Consider the following 7,059-nt stretch of genomic DNA (forward strand, 5'->3'; position numbering starts at 1 on the left):
TGTCAGGGATCCCCGCGATCCGTCCCTCGATGGTCCCGGCGCAGGCGCACTGCTCCTCCCAGTACACGGGCACTAGGTCCGGGCCGGCCGCGGCGTTCGAGTTCGCGCATGCGCAGTAGAAGCCGCGGCCGCCCGCTGGGCACCAATGGCAGCGCAGGGCGGGATATTTAAAGGTCCCTGAGCTGTCATTTCGTTGCCTTCTGGTCTTACCTGCATTCCTGATCCTGTGAACCTGTATACTGTAAGTTATTGACCCGGATTGCTCTTGACCTTGCTGATTTCTCCTGCCCAGACCCTTGCTTGCCTGACCTCTCTCCCTGGATGCCCCTCTGTAGATCTGACCTCCTGTTGCTGACCTGGCGTGTGACCCGACGATTCTCTGCCTGCTCCCTTGTACCTTACCGTCCTCTACATTACCGACTCGGCCTGTCTGACTACGCACTTGCTCAGCCATCCATCCATCCATCCCATCAGGGTCACCCGACCTCCTCACATTTGGCTCTCCCTGGTTGGAACCCCTGGCGGACACCCCTACCACTGACAGGTGTGCTCAGTAGAGGCGACCTGGTCTCAGGGTACTACAAGTCCATCCCCACCATCAGGGGCCCTGGTGAACAAGTACCCTGGGGCTTAGATTCCGCGCTCTGGGCACGCCTGACCGGTGGAGTGCTAGTGGTGCCGCTCGGCGGTCCCTCACAGTACCAGAAGGCCCATGACTGAGCCTCGAGGAGGACTCACCCCGTTGGACGAGGTGTGCAGGCACCTGTCTACCCTGACGCAGGCTGTAAACACATTACAGGACAGATGTCTGCAGATCGAGAATCGGTTTCAGGCCTGCACCATATCTGTTTCACAGGCCCCGGCTCCTGCACCTCCAGTCGCAGCAGCCCACGAGCCGGCTCCTGGGCCTCCCACATCACTCCCTATGGCGGAACCCCGAGTACCCTTACCCGAGCGCTTCCATGGGGATCGCACACGTTTTCGGTCATTTCGTGACTCTTGTCTTCTCTTTTTTGAACTACAGCCACGGACCTTTTTGACAGAGTCAGTGAAAGTGGGGTTTGTTGTCTCCCTGCTGCAGGGTGAACCCCAAGACTGGGCCCACCGACTAAGGGGAAACAATGACCCTCACCTGATTTCGGTCGACAGCTTTTTTAACGCTATGGCCATCTTATATGATGACCCACAACGGGCGGCCTCGGCCGAGGCCACGTTATACACACTCCGACAAGGTCGGCGGACGGCTGAGGAATACGCCTCTGACTTTAGGCGCTGGATGGGTGACACTCGTTGGAACGAGTTCGCCCTTTTACACCAGTTTCGTATGGGCCTATCTGAGGCTCTGAAAGATGAGCTCGCCCGGGTAGAGGTGCCCGAGATATTAGAGGACTTGATTGCACTCACTATTAAAATTGACCGTAGGCTACGGGAGCGCAGATTGGAGAGGTCTGGTCAGGGTCGCGGAAATCCCTGGGGGTCATTTCAGGAATCCGGTCAACATACTAGGCCAAGCATCCAGAACCTGCCGGCTGAAGATGCCCCCGAACCCATGCAGCTAGGCCTGGCTCGGCCTAAACTATCGCCTGAGGAACGCCAGCGCAGACGCTCCCAGAATCTGTGCCTGTACTGCGGCGAAGCTGGTCACATGGTGCGTTCCTGCCCGCAGAAACTGAGTAAGTTCACTTCATCTTCTTTATCTGTTGGCGATATGACCCCGTCCCAGTACTTAGTTGTTCCCCTCTCCTTTCAGCTTTCCGAAAGGACCGTGGAGGTGTCGGCCATAGTTGATTCGGGGGCATGCAGCTGTTTTGTGGATATCAATTTTGCTCACCAGCAGGGTATTCCCCTCCGCCCAAAGGAGAAGGGGTTTCATATCTTTTTAGCTGATGGTTCCCGGATAAAGTCAGGAGTAGTCAACCAGGAGACCCCTTCCATTATGACTTCCATTGCCGGTCAGCACCGGGAACTCCTCCGCCTGGATGCTATTGCATCACCCCTTTTCCCAGTCATTCTGGGGCTCCCTTGGTTGCGGGCCCATAACCCCCAAATTGACTGGGAAACTGGGGTTGTCTCGTTCCCTTCCCCATATTGTCGGGAACTGTGTCGAACTTCGGGCCCGGGGGTCCCCCAGGTTCTTTTGTGCTCTGAGGGGGATGACAGCCTGAAACAAGTGGTTCCTGCAGCCTATCACAAGTTCCTTGACGTGTTCAGTGAACGGGGAGCAGATGCTCTACCCCCCCACCGCCTATATGACTGTCCAATTGATCTGTTGCCCGGTTCTGAAATCCCGTTCGGACGAATTTTTCCCCTTTCTGAGCTGGAATTAGGGGCCCTGAAGGACTATATTGAGGATAGCCTCCGTAAGGGATTCATCCGTCCCTCCACTTCCCCAGCAGGTGCAGGGATCTTCTTTGTAGAAAAGAAGGACAAGACTTTGAGGCCATGCATTGACTATCGGGAGCTGAATAGGGTCACCATTAAAAATCGTTACCCATTACCTCTGGTACCTGAATTGTTCCAGAGCTTAAAGGCTGCGGTAGTATTTACCAAGTTGGACTTAAGGGGAGCCTACAATTTGGTTCGCATAAGGGAGGGGGATGAGTGGAAGACGGCCTTCCGCACCCGATTCGGCCATTTTGAATACCTGGTCATGCCTTTCGGGTTATGCAATGCGCCAGCCACCTTCCAGCACTTTGTAAACGACATCTTTAGGGACTTCCTGGACATCTTTGTCATCGTCTACTTAGACGACATTTTGATTTTCTCATCCTCCCTGGGGGAGCACAGGGTACATGTAACAAAGGTGTTGGGGCGGTTGCGGCAGCACGGGTTGTACGCTAAAGCAGAGAAATGCTGCTTTGAACAGGCTAGCGTTACATTCCTGGGTCTGATTATCTCCACCACGGGGGTCGCAATGGACCCTCAGAAGGTCTCAGCGATCCTAGATTGGCCTGAACCCACGGACAGGAAAAGTGTCCAACGTTTTATTGGGTTTGCAAATTTCTACCGGAAGTTCATCAAGAACTTCTCGGGTCTGGTCTCCCCTATCACTCAATTAACTAAGCTTGGGACGCGATTCAGATGGACGCCCGAGGCACAGGAAGCCTTTGAGGCCCTAAAGAGGTTATTTACCTCGGCACCCATTCTGGGTCATCCCGACGCCTCCCTGCCCTACATCTTAGAAGTAGATGCATCTGAAAACGCGGTTGGCTCCATCCTTTCCCAGCGGAAGGGCGCCAAGGAATTACTTCACCCAGTAGCATTCTTTTCACGGAAACTTACCCCGGCGGAGAGGAACTACGACATTGGGGATCGCGAGCTACTGGCTATCAAAACCGCTTTAGAGGAATGGAGGTATCTGCTGGAAGGTGCCTCCCATCCCATCCTGATATTCACGGACCACAAGAACCTGGAATATCTGAGGACGGCCAAACGTCTACGCCCACCGACAAGCAAGATGGGCATTGTTTTTCTCGAGGTTCCAGTTCCACATCACATACAGGCCCGGCTCGAAAAACACGAAGCCTGACGCATTATCGCGCATGTATGAGGACACCAAGGAGATCCCAGTGCCCGACACTATTCTTCCGGCAGGGAATTTCTTGGCCCTTCAGACAAACCTTCGCTCCGAGATCCTGAGGGCGTCCACAGCAATGTCTACCTCCGATGGGGCCCCCCTCCAGAACAAGGAGGGACTCCTATGGAGGGAGGACCGGATTGTGGTGCCAGAGGATGCCCGAACCTTAGTCTTGGGACATTGCCATGACCACCCACTGGCAGGACATTTTGGACCGGTCAAGACCCTGGAACTTCTCCGGCGTTCCTTCTGGTGGCCGGACATGGCCAAGGATTGTAAGATCTACGTGGGCTCCTGTGCCATCTGCCAGCGGAACAAGCCTTCAAGGAACAAGGCATGGGGCCTGCTACGTCCATTGCCCATCCCTGAACGGCCCTGGCAGAGAATCTCCATGGACTTCATAGTCGAGCTCCCTCCTTCGCTGGATCACACAGCAATCCTCGTGGTTGTGGACCGCCTATCCAAGATGGCCCATTTCATCCCTTTACGGAAGACTCCATCTGCAGCCGAGACGGCACAAGTCTTTATTCGAGAGATCGTTAGACTGCATGGGGTTCCCGAAGACATCGTCTCGGACCGAGGGGTGCAGTTTACCTCGCGGTTTTGGAGGGCGCTGTGCAAAGCCCTGGATATCAAGCTGTCTCTTTCCTCGGCATTTCACCCTCAGACCAATGGCCAGACCGAGAGGACCAATCAGACCCTGGAGCAATACCTGCGATGCTACACATCATTCTCTCAGGACGACTGGGCGCCACTCCTCCCTTTGGCAGAATTCGCGTACAACAACGCTTGCCATTCAGCAACTGGGCAGTCCCCGTTCTTCGCCAACTATGGGTTTCATCCGGTCTTCCTCCCGGACTTGGTCCCGAAATGCCCGATTCCAGCGACGCAGGATGCACTGACCTTCTTCACCTCCAACAATAAGAAATTACAGGAAGCCATCCGTCAAGCCCAAGAAGACTATAAGAAGGCTTTCAATAGGAAGCGAAGAGGGAACCTGGTGTTGCAGCCCGGAGAGAAGGTTTGGCTGGCTACGTCAAACTTGAGGATGCTTTGCCCGTCGAAGAAGTTGGGACCTAAATTCATAGGCCCTTTTTGCATCAAACGGATGGTCAATGAGGTGGCCTATGAACTTGTTCTCCCTGACACACTCAAGATCCACCCTGTCTTCCACGTGTCCCTGTTGAAACCGGTAGTCCCTGATGCCTTCCCGGAACGGGAATCCAGGCCCCCGGAGGCCGTAACGGTTGAAGAGGAAGAGGAATTTGAGGTGGAGGCAATCTTGAAGTGCCGTCGAAGGGGGGGCCAGACCCAATTTCTCATCAAGTGGAAGGGCTACGGCCCTGAGGACAATTCGTGGGAACCAGCCCATAATGTCCATGCACCTAGGCTTGTCCGGAGGTTTCTTTGTGATCACCCGTGGTGGAGAGATCGGGTGGGCATCCGGAGGTTGCCCGTAGGGGGGGGGCAATGTCAGGGATCCCCGCGATCCGTCCCTCGATGGTCCCGGCGCAGGCGCACTGCTCCTCCCAGTACACGGGCACTAGGTCCGGGCCGGCCGCGGCGTTCGAGTTCGCGCATGCGCAGTAGAAGCCGTGGCCGCCCGCTGGGCACCAATGGCAGCGCAGGGCGGGATATTTAAAGGTCCCTGAGCTGTCATTTCGTTGCCTTCTGGTCTTACCTGCATTCCTGATCCTGTGAACCTGTATACTGTAAGTTATTGACCCGGATTGCTCTTGACCTTGCTGATTTCTCCTGCCCAGACCCTTGCTTGCCTGACCTCTCTCCCTGGATGCCCCTCTGTAGATCTGACCTCCTGTTGCTGACCTGGCGTGTGACCCGACGATTCTCTGCCTGCTCCCTTGTACCTTACCGTCCTCTACATTACCGACTCGGCCTGTCTGACTACGCACTTGCTCAGCCATCCATCCATCCATCCCATCAGGGTCACCCGACCTCCTCACATTTGGCTCTCCCTGGTTGGAACCCCTGGCGGACACCCCTACCACTGACAGGTGTGCTCAGTAGAGGCGACCTGGTCTCAGGGTACTACAAGTCCATCCCCACCATCAGGGGCCCTGGTGAACAAGTACCCTGGGGCTTAGATTCCGCGCTCTGGGCACGCCTGACCGGTGGAGTGCTAGTGGTGCCGCTCGGCGGTCCCTCACAAGCCCACAAGGCAGGTGAGTCCCACCATTACTGGCAAGTCCATTCCTGACAGCCACTCTTCCTCCGGGAGGGAAATGTTTGGGTCTTTTTCCCATGATCTCACTGATCTGAGAGTCTTAGGGGACTTATCCTCAAAGAAAGTCACATAGATCATGGAAATCAGTTGACATTGGTGGGATTTCAAGCAGCATAGTTCTTCATATCAAGAAAGCAGTCTGCCAAATGCTTGTGGCTTTTGGGAGTTTAGTGTCTCATTTGAAAATAAAGCCACCACGGGAAAGAAGAGGAAGTAGAAAGGTCTATCAACTGGAGGTTATTTTTAAATACTCCTCTCTCAAAAAACAGAGTGGCCTCTAAGCGGTCTTCAGAACATCCTGGGATTCTGATTCCACCCTCAATGCCAGGTAGAAAATTGGGGTTAAAATTCAGGGGTGTTAATGGGCCTATAATGAAAGAAAACTCATGATCCGAGATTCATGCCTCGTGGAAGCTGCTCAGAGAGGCTGTTGTCCAGAGGTGGTCTGTAGTAACTGCTTGCATATTTCTAATGACCAACCAAAGAAGTCAGGCCAGAGGATTAGGTACACACACTTGTTCAATGGCAATCCAGTCTTTCTGGGCATTATGAAGATGCCAGTCTACGATTCTCACTAGGTGGCATGCTCTGTAATACAATTTGAAGTCTGGCAAGCCTATACCACCTTTATGGCGGGGTAAAACAAGGGTGGATAAATTTAGTCAGGAAGTTTTAGAACTCCATATAAAAGATCTAAAAGCGGTTCTCAATGATTTATAAAATGCTGCTGGGATTTTTATATTGACCGTCGTAAAGACGTATTATAAAAGTTGCAGAACAATCATTTTTACAATTGCTTTCCTACCAAACCATGAAAAACATGGCTTGTCCCAGTCTTTCAAATCTCGCTGAATAGATCTAAGTAGAAAATTTTGTGTGTACAGTGACTGGGGATTTGCCGTCATTTGTATGCCCAAGTATGTAATTGCGTCCATTTGTCAGCTAAAGGGGAATTGGTGAACACTTCTCTGCATTAACAAGGAATCCAGAGTAATATTAAGAGTGTAAGATTTGGAGATCTTGATTGCCAGGTTAGCTAAATCACCAAAATGGTGCATCTTGATCCCCCAACAGCGATGGGGGAGAAGATAGAGGATCAGACAGAAAAAGAAGCATATCATCGGCAAAAGCCTTGATCTTGTATGTCTTATTCTTAATGTGAATTCCCTTGATAGACTCCACTTGCCTAAGACAATTTAAAAATGATTCTAAGGTAAGAACGAAAATAATTGGGCAA

The sequence above is a fragment of the Staurois parvus genome, unplaced genomic scaffold (genome assembly GCF_062004578.1).
Source record: "Staurois parvus isolate SC_StPar_1 unplaced genomic scaffold, SC_StPar_1.0 ptg000706l, whole genome shotgun sequence".
NCBI classification, from domain to species: domain Eukaryota; kingdom Metazoa; phylum Chordata; class Amphibia; order Anura; family Ranidae; genus Staurois; species Staurois parvus.